The 10788-nt window shown below is 44.3% G+C and overlaps 1 long non-coding RNA gene across 2 annotated transcripts; it reads right to left on the bottom strand.

Annotated features, from left to right (window-relative positions):
• Positions 1-1018: 1018 nt before the first annotated feature.
• On the bottom strand, positions 1019-10368 carry LOC113889145. 2 transcript variants are annotated; one of them, XR_003510160.1, is made up of 4 exons: positions 10276-10368; positions 9823-9948; positions 4136-4504; positions 1019-2588 (listed from the first exon to the last, which is right to left on the bottom strand). It is a non-coding gene; the product is annotated as an uncharacterized LOC113889145 (long non-coding RNA). The 2 variants fall into 2 exon arrangements; XR_003510159.1 differs by having other exon boundaries at positions 1019-1204.
• Positions 10369-10788: the final 420 nt, after the last annotated feature.

The raw sequence follows: 10788 nt of genomic DNA, 5'->3' as shown, positions 1-10788 counted from the left end.
TACTGTTTTGATTGCTGTGGCTTTATGACTTCTGGAATAGGTATGATAAATCCTTCAACTGTTTTCCTTTTTCAAAATGTTTTGGCTATTTAAGGTGATATAAATGTATATTCCGCATACATTTTAAGATCAGCTTGTCAACTTCTACAGGAAATTCAGCTGAGATTTTGATAGATATTGGGCTCAATCTACAGATAAACTTGGGGAAGGTTGCCATATTGAGTCTCCCAATCCATGAAATATCTTTACTAAGTTTAAATTTTCTCAGCTATGTCTTACAATGTTTTAAGTAATTTTTAGTTTTCAGGTCTTATTCATTTTTTATGGGATTTATCCCTAATGTTTTATTCTTTTGAAGGCTATTGTGTATCCAGTTTGCTTTCTTAATTTCATTTTTGGAATTTTTGGTGCTAGTATGTACAAGTATAAGCGATATTTTGATGTTGATATTGTGTCCCGTTGGCCTTGCTAAATTTGTTTATGGGTCTAGTGGCTTTTTTGTGTCTGTGCTTTACTTGTTATTTTCTCCATACAGGATGATCTGTGAATAAAGCTTTATTTCTTTCCAATTCGGATGGATTTGTCAGGGTAGGGGGCTTATTCCATTTGCTCAAGCTTCCACTACAATGATGAATAGAAATGGCAAGAGTAGACACCATGCATTGTTCCCAATATTAGGAACATTCTTTCACCATTAAATATTATGCGCACTGAGGTTTTTTATAGACTATTTGCCAGAAGAATGAGTTCCTAACAATTTCAATGTTCTTAAAAGTTTTTAAAATCATGAATGGGTACTGAATTTCACCAAATCCATGTTTTAAATCTTTTGGAACGATTATGTATTACCCCTTTGTTCTATTAATATGAAGTATAACATTCACTGGTTTCCTGCCATGACCCCACCCAATTATAGCCCTCAGGATGCTCCCCTCCCCCAGCTTCTGGCCACCAGAGTCGGGTGAGCTCACCAACAGACCCTCTCCTCCAAGGGGGCACCACACCAGAAACAAGAGGCCTCTGTTTTTTTTTTTTTTGAACTAAAATAATTTTTTTTATTAACTTAGATAGACACAAGATTTGACAACACTGAAAACAAGAACATTTCTCTGACCAGACTGCGCTGACTGGTGGAGAGTTCATCACACACAGAAAAGGGAAAGCTGTCTTATTCAAGTCGGTGATGGCGTAGAACCTCCACTGCCTGAAAAAGAGATTGCAAATAAATAAAGTACACAGAGAGGAGAGCAGCAGAGGCCTAGTGAGGAGATGAGGAAAAGGTGGGAGAGCAGCAGCAGCAGCAAACTACTCAAGATCAAAATGGTAAGAAAAATAGTGGCAGGAGCACGTGCTGAGGACGTGTCCCCACCCCTCCCACAGCCAATACCTTTGGGGGCGGACAGCACCAGCCAGAGCCCCATGGGGAGGGGGGATTCTCTGCAGGTGATGATGGGTCTCTGAGCCCGGGGCCCCTGAATCTCCAACATACTTTCTCCACTTTAGGAAGCGGCCTCCCAGGGCCCAGGCAGCTCCAACAGAGCTGGGAGCCTGGGGAGGACAGGATGCCCGTCCCCCAGAGCACACCCACTAAACAGCTCAGCACCTTCTGCAACTCACAGCCACTCATGTGTGCATAAACACTCACACACACGCATTCACACATGCACACTGACATGTATATTCACACCCGCACACACTCTCACACCAGTACCTTCACACACACACATCCGTGCACTCATACCCATACACTCATCCACACTCATACACCCACACATCCCCATGCTCACACACTCAAGCCCTCATGCATGAACATGCAAATTCACACACACATCCCCACACTCACACATGCACTCAACATGCACACTCACACACACATTCACACACAGGCACGCACATATTAAGTAAAGACCCTCCCTAGTGCCCTCCCCAGGTCCTCTCAGGCTGGCCCAGGAAGAGGCTGCGGCTGGGGATCCAGTCACCCAGAGGGTGAGATCCGAACTTGAAAAGGGCACATTTACCCATCAGCCCCAGGGAGGCCCCTGGTCCTCTGCTCCTCTCCTCCCCTGCAGCCCATGTCACAGTCTCTCAGAACTCCAGGGATGCAGTCCAAAGGCTGGCAGTCTCCTGGAAGTGGTCCTGGAGGGACACAGTTGGGGTGGAGGAGGGGCCACCAGGACCAGGGGTTTCCAGGCAACTTGGCACAAGGGAGGAAGCCATCAGTGCCCTTCCATCTGTGGGAATCTGCGGGGGGCACGTGGTAGCCCAGGTGCAGCCTCAGGCCTCGGGGTGAGGCAGGCAGAACTCTTCGGCCAGGACCTGGGTGGCTGAGAAGGGCACATGGTGTGAGGCTCAGCCCCTCTGTCCCAGGGGCAATCAGGCTGCTGTGGTTCTTAGTCCCAGGAACTGAGGACCAGGACCGCAAGCAATCAGTGAGGGGGCAGATGTGGATGTGGGATGGGGGTGAGGGCCAGGGCCTCTCCCGGCTCCCCTCAGTGCCGCTCCTGGTGCACCAGTCAGCAGCACAGCCAGGACCGCTGCAGGCCCATCCAGAGCAGATGCTCCTGTGTGATCCTAGCAGGAGGGGCAGCCTGGAGACAGAGACATGGGGTCATGCGTGGGTCTCAGCTCCACCCCACCCACTTGTATCCCTTCCCTCCTATAACACTCGGCCCCAGGAGCCAGCCAACACCCCACCCAAACTGAGAGGCCTGTGGCACTCAACACCAAGGAACCCCTGGTTAAGCCTTGGATGGGGCTTGGGTTGGGGTGGGGAGGTTTGTGTGTAAGGACCTTGCTCCCCAAGGGGGTTCTGGGATTCATCTCTCCTGTGACCGTATCAGCTCAGACTGTCCCCCAGTTCTTCCCTGTGACTTGCTCTCACCTTCCCTGCCACGGGCCTCTCTCTCTCTCTCTAGATCTCTTGGGAGTCTGTGCTCCCCTCCCCCATCCCACTGTGCCAGGTCTCCCAGAGACTGGGGGGCAGGTAGGCAGTGCAGACCCAGAGGCAGGTTCAGCTCCCCCACTTCTGATCTATGTGACAAGGGCAAATATCTCCCTTCCCAGAGCCCAGCAGGTGGGGAGAACCTGCTCCACCAGAGTGTCTCTAGCTCCATCCTTCCTTCCCCATGCCAGTACTGGATCACCAGGCCACCCCTCCCCTCGGGCTCTCCACCTGGAAGGCCCTGCCTCTCCTCGAGGGGTCAGGCCCTTCTCTCGGGCGCTCCCCAGGCAACTCTAGGGGCAGGGGTGCCCAGGCAGGGATTTGATTCTTTTGACCACAAAAGGGGCAGTTCACCTTCTATAACACCAGTTCCTGCAAGAAAAACATGGGGACTTGAGAGCTGCCTCTTCACCCAGAGATGTCCCCGTCTCCCCAGTTGTTGCCTACCCTACAAGCCTCTTCTCCATCTGCTCTCCCACCCCGGCCTGACAGCTGCCCTCCACTCAAGGAGACCCCCACTTTCCCAAATCCTTTGGGACACAGGGGCTGCTTGAGGCTGTCCAGGACTGGAGCAGCACATTCTGTGGCAGCAGGAGGGCACTGGTAGGAGGTGGAGGGAGCGTGGCTGAGATGGGGCAGGGCTGGGAGGAACACGTCTTTCCCACTCTTCCCTGTCCCCTGATGCAAAGCTTTGGAGGGTGGAGAGGAGCAAGAGAGACAGCAGGAGCAGGCAGAGAGCAGTCCCAGAGACCTGCCAGGAGGAAGTCTTGTGAAGGGCTGAAAAAGAGACAGACCTGGGCTTGGGCCAAGAACACAACCATCTGTCCAGGCTGCCTCTCGAGGGGTGGAGGAAAAGGGGGCCAGCATCCGCTCTATTATAGGGCTTTCTCAGGACCTCTCCAGGGTCATTTCCCTCCATTCCCCGTGTTCAGGTGACACTACTGGGGCCGTGGGCCGAGGTGATGGGCTGACCCTCGGAGATGCCCAGAAGTCGCCTCTCATCCCCAAGTTGTAAATATGACAAGGTTGTCCAGAGGGCCTGCGTGCACCCTGCCTTGCCTGCTCTCGGCTCGGCAGCTTTCCAGGCTGGCTTCCACGGGTCCCTTCCTCTCCCAAGCCGCCCAGGGGCTGGATATGTAGATGCCATGGCAACAGCCTCCCTCCAGCCTGCAAGTCCAACCTCTGGCCTCCTACCTTTTCGGTCAGGGTCAATCATTCATGTTTCTAATGAAGAATTTCTTCCTTCTGCTCCCTCCTTTGGCTAAAGTGAAACAACAGGTTGGCTGCACTCAGATAATTTCCTCGAGTTTCATGGAAACGGCCCGTTTTGAGAGTTTCAGTGCAGTTCGTCACCAGGCACGAAGTGGCTGGCGAGAGCTGTGGCTTCGGGACTGTGAGGTCGTTTCCGTACCCTGCATGTATCACCGTGATTTTCACTGCCCACTGTTGTCTCAGCATCTTTCCTTGTGGCCTTTCCTAATACTTTGCATCCTGATGGTTGTATCTCTAATGTAGGAAGAGATACAGGTGGGTCATTTCCAGTGTCATTTTTCAGCTTTAACCCTGTTGGAATAAACAGAAGAATCAGCCATCTGTTTCCCAGAACAAGAAAACTGTAGGCATGGAAGAAAAATCAATGCTGACAGCTTTTTAAAAATACAGGAACAAGGGATTTTTGGTCCAATCTGGACAAAATGGCACAGACCCATTTTTCCCTGGTCTTCCTTTCTGGGCACAACTACAAATCCATTTAAGAATGCAAGATACAATGAACAGAGAATTCTATAAAGTGGTAAGAGGAAGGCAAAATGGTTTGGGACTCCAGGACTAGAAGAGTAACACAGTAGGTATCTTACATCTCCACATCCAAAAATGTAGGCAATCCAGATCTCGTGTTTTCCAAATCTCAACTGAGCAACAGAAGGCTACCTGAATAGGCTCAGTCCATCCGCAATCGGAAACGGGAAACCGTCTGACAACATCAGAACTCCAATCGGAGACATCAGATTTGTCATGCAGAACTAGCAAGATGGACCTAGCTAACCAGCCACTAGCAGCCGGCCCCAGGAAGCCTCTTCATCCCTACGGGTCAGAGATTCCCACTGAGAGACACTCTAGCCTAAGTAAAGATCTTCCTCATTCCTCACTCTCTGGCAGCATGAGCAGGAGCACATGGGAATCCCAGCAGTACCACATAAATCGAGGAGACCAAAATAATACCATAAAGGCTCTGAAAATTAAGCTGTCACTAGACACATATTCCACAAAGTAGAAAAGAACTTACATGCTAAACTAAAACAGAGTGACTGCCCATTAAAATATTTAAATAGGACTCAGACTCTCCTAACATAATAGACAAAACGATCAGAATACAAAAAAACAAATCACACAGCACACCTAGAACCAAAAAAAAAAACCCCACAACTTGAGTGAGAAAAAGCAATCTGACAAAAATGGAATCAGATTGGTAATCAAAACCAGAAAGGCAACAGAAAAATTTTAAATATATGGGAACAAATGGAAATATACTTCTTAATAATCCATGATTCAAAGAGAAAGTCTCAAGGGAAATTTAAAAATACATACTTAAATGAAAATGAAATTATGTAATATAATCAAAATATGTGGAATGCAGCTATAGGAATGCTCAGAGGAAAATGTATAGCCCTAAAGACACACAACAGCAAAGAGGAAAGCTCTCAAATAAATAATCTATGTTTCTACCTCAAGAAACTAGAAAAAAAGGAAAATAAAAATTGAAGGAATAATAAAGATCACAGCAGAAACTAAACAAAAAACTTGCTCCTCAAAAATTTAGTAGAACTGATAAACCTGTATTAACTTAGGCAAAAATGAAAGAAGATGCAAACCATCCATATCAGGAAGGAACTGGGTCTATCACTACACGTTCTGCAGCAATTAAAGAGATAATAAGGGAATACTATCAGCAACTTATGTTCACAAATGTTAAAAGTTAGGGGAAAATGGGTAAATTTCTCAAAATCTACAAACTACCAGAATTCAACCAGTGTGAAATAGATAATCTGAACAGCATTCTGAAAATTAAAACTTGAATTCATAATTAAAAAGCTTCCAAAACAGACATCTCCAGATTCATATAGTGTTACTGGAGCATTCTACAAAATATCTATACAATTAACACCACTTTTATATCATCTCTTCCAGAAAAGAAGAACTATTACCCAAATCATTTCATAAGGCCAGTAATTACCCTGGTAACAAAATCACACAAAGACAGTACTCAGAAGGAAAACTACAGACTAACATCTCCCATGAACTTCAACACGAAAATCCTCAAAATATTGGCAAGCTGAATGTAACAGTATGTAAGCATTATATACTGTGATAAAGTAGGATTTCCATATTTGAAATCAACCAACATAACCCACCATATATCAACGAGCTTTGAAAGATCATAATCCCATTGACTGACACAGAAAAGTATTTGACAAACCCTACATCCATTAACGATAAAAAAAACTCAAGAGGGACGTCCCTGGTGGACCAGTGGCTAAGACTCCACATTCCCAATACAAGCGGCCCAGGTTCAATTCCTGGTCAGGGAACTAGATACCGAAAGGACGCAACGAAGAATTTGTATGCCACAACTAAGAGTTCACACACTTCAACTGAAAAGATCCCGAGTGCTGCAATGAAGACCCAGCACAGCCAAAAATAAATAAATAAAACCCTAGGAAAGTTAGGAATTATTATCAACCTGATAAAGTATCAATAAAAACCCTGCACGAACATCACATGTAAAAGTGAAAGACATAACGTTTCCATGATAAAATTGAGAAGAAGGCAAGGATGTTTGCTCTCACCATTCGTATTCAACATTGTACCAGAAGGTGGACCTACTGCAACAAGGCAACAAATAAATAAAGAAATAAAAAGCACTGTAGATCATGTGACTATGTATAAAAACCCCAAGAAATTTACCAAAAAAAACCTTCTTAGAACTCATAAGCAAGTTCAGTAGGGTCACAGGATAAAAGAAGAAAACATAAAATTAGAGGCAGACCTATATAAAAACACTGAACATTTATTTTAACAAAAATTTAAAATAATACCATTTACAGTTGTGCCAATGAAAATTAAATGCTCCTGCATATACTTGGCAAACATGTAGAGGATCTGCACACTGAAAATTATAAAAAGTAGATGAACAACTATACTCCAACAAAAACATAGATAAATAAATTTTTTTCTCTATCAAAAAGTTGGTGATGGGACTTCCCTGGTGGTCCAGTGGTTTAGAATCCACCTTCCAATGCAGGGGACTCAGGTCTGATCCCTGATTGGGGAACTAAAATCCCACATGCCCCAGGGCAATGAAGCTAGCACCCTGCAACTAGAGAGAGCCCTCGAGCTCTAACTAGGGAAGCCTGCACACCACAGTAAAGACCCAGTGTAGCCAAAACAGGTAAGTAGCAACATTTTTTAAATGATGAAAGAAATCAAAGAAAACCTGAAAAACATACTGTGTTCATTCTTTGGAAAAATCAACAGAGTAAAGAGATCATTCCTCCTCAAATTCACATATAGTTTAATGTTATTTCTAGCAAAATTCCAAAAAAGTTTCTTATAGATAAGCGTATTCTAAACTTTACATGGAAAGGGACAGGCCCTAGCATAGCTTAAAATAAAATTGATCCTGACAAAAGAATAAAGTGGGAAGAAAGACTCACACATAACTCGATGGGACAAAACAGATACACAAGTATGCCCAACTGATTTTGACCAAAGTGGAAAAGCAATTCAATGGAGGAAGGCCAGCCTTTTCAATAAACAAGGCTGAAGCAACTGGACCTACACAGGCAAAAAAACAAATGAGCTTCAATCTAAATTTCGTATCTTATATAGAATCTACTCAATATGAATCACAGACTTAAATGCAAACTTAAAAAACTTTTAGGAAAAACTTAGAAAATTTTAGGGATCTATGGCTAGCCCTGATAGCAAAAATACAACAGGTAAAAAGAAAAGTGAAAAATTGGGCATCAAAATAAAAAACTTACTCTGTGGAAACCCATGGGAAGAGGATAAAAAGAAAAATATACAGACTTGGGGAAACTACTTGCAAACCATATACGCTAGAAAGCACTACAATCTATACAGGAACTCTCAAAATTCAACAGTTAAAAAACAACCAAATGAAAACCATGGCAAAGGCCATTTCACTGAAGATAATATAAAGATGGCAAATAAGCACATGACAAACTACATCATCATCAGCTATTAGCGAAATGCAAGTCCAAGCCACAATGAGATAACATTACATACTTAACAGAAAGCCAAAAAAAATTTTAAGTGGTAATACTATTAAACAATGGCAAGAATGTGGAGAAAGGATCACATCCATTGCTGGCTAGGAAGGTCAAATGATGCAGCCACTCTGAAAACCAGTTTAGCATTCACCATCTAATTACCATATGAAACGGCAATTTCACTCTTTCACTCTCTATCCCAGAGAAACGCAAACTTACCATCTCTACACAAAATTCTGTACAGGAATGTTCATGGCAGCTTTATTCACAATAGCCCCAGACTGAAGACAGCAAAAATATCTTTCAATGGTTTATCAATATTACAGAACACTTCTCAGCAGTAAAAATGAATGAACTACTGATACACACAATAACTTAGATGAATTTCCAGGGAATTATTGTGAAGGAGAAAAGTTAATCTCCCAAAGCTGTACTTTTGAAATGACAAAATTTTTAAAAACTGTAAGCAGATCAGTGGTTGGCACAGGTTGGTGACGAGGTAGGGTGTGGGAGGGAATAAGGTCAGTGGACTGTACCCACTTTATTATCCTGGTTGTGACATCATGTACGTTTGCAAAAGTTATCACTGAGGAAAATGGGTAAAGCGTATACGGGTTCTTTGTGTTACATTTTAAATATGCATGTGAATCTACAAGTCAGTCAATAAAGAGGTTAATTTTTAAAAATATGGAGGAACAAAATCTTAAAATTGTTAAGCCTTTATAAAGGCTCCTATTAAGGAATTTTCTCCTCTTCCTATATGTATGTTTACCTCAAAGAGACTCTCCAAGAATGTCCTCGAACTCTTAGGACGTTGGGTCTATGGTTCTTGCCCTTGTGCTAAACAGATCACTTTAGGTTTAGGGTGCAATGATAACGCTCTGAGAATAAAACTTGGAGGTCATGGACTGCCATCTAAATTCCAGGCTGTTTTCAGAAAAAGCGAATAACTCTCTATACTTTTATTTACTCCAAACATTTAAATGGGCAGAATCTTAAACTCAGTATCTTCTTTATATTCTACCGTGGCTGTGGCTGGAGGTGCAATGAGGAAGCTAGGAACTAACCCTAAGGACACATGGAAATGTCGTGGGACAGGAGTCCTGTGGTATTCCAGCAGACCTGGTTAGAGATGAGGCGGCGGAGACCAGGATGGTAAGAGCAGAAGAGGTTGAGACGTGGTTGTATTCAGGACCTATTTTGAAGACAGAGTTAAGAGTACTTGCTCCCTGATTGGCTGGGGGGTAGGGGATAACAAAAGGACTGGAAAAAAGGATAACTGAGAGTTTTGGGACCTGAACAACTGGGTAAACTGTGCTTTCTACTGACATGGAAAAGATCTGGCAAGAGTGGGCTTGCAGGGTAGGGCAAGAGTATGATAGATCAAGCAGTCTACTTAGGAGAAAGAGGTGTATTTGTAAAAAGCTCTCCAGGTGATCTGGATCTGCCTTCCCTCTCCCCTCACACCATCAAGCTGAGAACCAACCCACTGCTGGGACACTGGGACACTCTCACAGGTGTGCATTTTCCATGAACTGAGGATGTAACAGATTGCTCAATTGCTGTACAAAGGAAAGGAAGACTCTTTACCTACAGAGGCGACATCCTCATAGAGTTCCTGCATTACATCAAGGTAGAGGGTCTTCTCATCAGGGGTCATTATTTTCCATTCTTCCTCGGAAAATACAAGGCCACATCTTCAAATGTCAATGGACTCTAGAGAAGAGAGTAAGTTGTAGTTCAGTACTCCGCTACAACAGAAGCCGTCCTATCACTCATTTCTGAATTACATGGGAGGCCAGTTACCAAAAAAGTTAAGAGAAGATTCAAGGGAAAAGGAGTGAGATGACAGGAAAGGTGCCCAAGAGATCAGTACACAGCTTGGGAGGTGCCCAATCCCACAGCGCCAATCCTAGTTGCCTAGGGAACCCCGGGGCTAATGTGCCTCAGAGCATCTGCTGTGTAAGGCAGGATCATGGGCAGCAGAGAAAAGCAGACAAGGCCACATTCAGGCTGCCTGAAACGCTTGTAAGTACAGCTCACCTGGGACTTAGGCAAGGTGAGCTTAGATGCCAACTTCCAGCTTGGGGTGCTTTTCTCCTCAGAAAGGTTGGACTCTCTTCAGCAGGCACAGCTGTGGGGAAGGAGCCAGAAAAAAAAATATTTTTCTGTTTATGAATACCCAACCAACTTCTACAGTTTAGGACTCTTCAGTAAGACAGCTCACCTTCACGTGTGTGTATGCACACGCAAGCTCACACATGTGCACCAGAGTGGCCTTCTCATAAATTAGAACCAAAAAGCCACCACTCCATAGAACTGGTTTCCAGTTTCATTAAATGAAAGGAAATCCACTGCTTTTCCTCTCATTAAAAGAAAATGTTCACTGAGCTAGGCAAGCATTAGAGGTGTTTGAAAATTAAAACCTTGGTGGGAAACATGGGAGATTTCTTTTATCACTTTTTTCCTGGTGTACAATTCTCTTCCCATTCTGCCACTGACAGCCCATTTCTGATCCCAATTTCTCCTCTAACTTCTAATGGTGAGACGACCCCC

This window comes from Bos indicus x Bos taurus, unplaced genomic scaffold, assembly GCF_003369695.1.
Source record: "Bos indicus x Bos taurus breed Angus x Brahman F1 hybrid unplaced genomic scaffold, Bos_hybrid_MaternalHap_v2.0 tig00003634_arrow_arrow_obj, whole genome shotgun sequence".
Classification (NCBI taxonomy): domain Eukaryota; kingdom Metazoa; phylum Chordata; class Mammalia; order Artiodactyla; family Bovidae; genus Bos; species Bos indicus x Bos taurus.
This window is presented reverse-complemented; position numbering and strand designations above follow the sequence as displayed.